The sequence below is a fragment of the Rousettus aegyptiacus genome, unplaced genomic scaffold (assembly GCF_014176215.1).
Source record: "Rousettus aegyptiacus isolate mRouAeg1 unplaced genomic scaffold, mRouAeg1.p scaffold_m13_p_9, whole genome shotgun sequence".
Classification (NCBI taxonomy): Eukaryota; Metazoa; Chordata; class Mammalia; order Chiroptera; family Pteropodidae; genus Rousettus; species Rousettus aegyptiacus.
Window position 1 is genome coordinate 836,364 of NW_023416312.1, and position 675 is coordinate 837,038.

The following is a 675-nucleotide window of genomic DNA, read 5'->3' on the forward strand; positions in this document are numbered from 1 at the left end:
ACACCATGCAGCTAACACCGACTCTATAGAGGTCCTCATTGAAATCACAACCGAATTATAAAATAATCAACGTGGAGAATCACCTAGAGTCCAGCTGATCATAACACCTATGTCTGATAATATAAAGGAGCCACATCGAAGCTGGTGAGAGGGTCAATGTCGCGAATCGGGCTGGACCAGCACCCATGGGTGGTGGAGGATCACCGAGAGGGAGAGTGAGGCTGCAGAGGCTCCCCTGAAGGAGAGGGGGCGGGTCCTGGTCTCATCTGGGGGCTCCTCGGCCCAGGGAAGAGGAGAGTCCAGTAACTCTGACTCTAGAAACCAGAGGGGAGTCCGGCCATCTGGGCGAGATGGAAGGAGACTGAACCCCTAGATGCCCCTCTGAAGGCCCCGCGCCCAGGCTCTCTGACCTGCGGACACTCACCCGGGACACCGGCGGTGCATCAGAGGCTCACATGGGATTCATTCTGGAAAAGTCTGCATTACCTAGTGCCAGAACGAGGGCAGGAAGGGCACCCACCATTGTGCCTTAGTCCTTCTCTGCTACCAGGCAATCTACAGAGCAGCCTGCGAGTCTGTGCAGACCCCTCCCACAGGGCCATTAGGAAGCCCTGGCCTGAGGGGATCAGCCCGCCCCACCCTAGCTGCGGAGGGCCCAGGACTATTGTTGCTGGA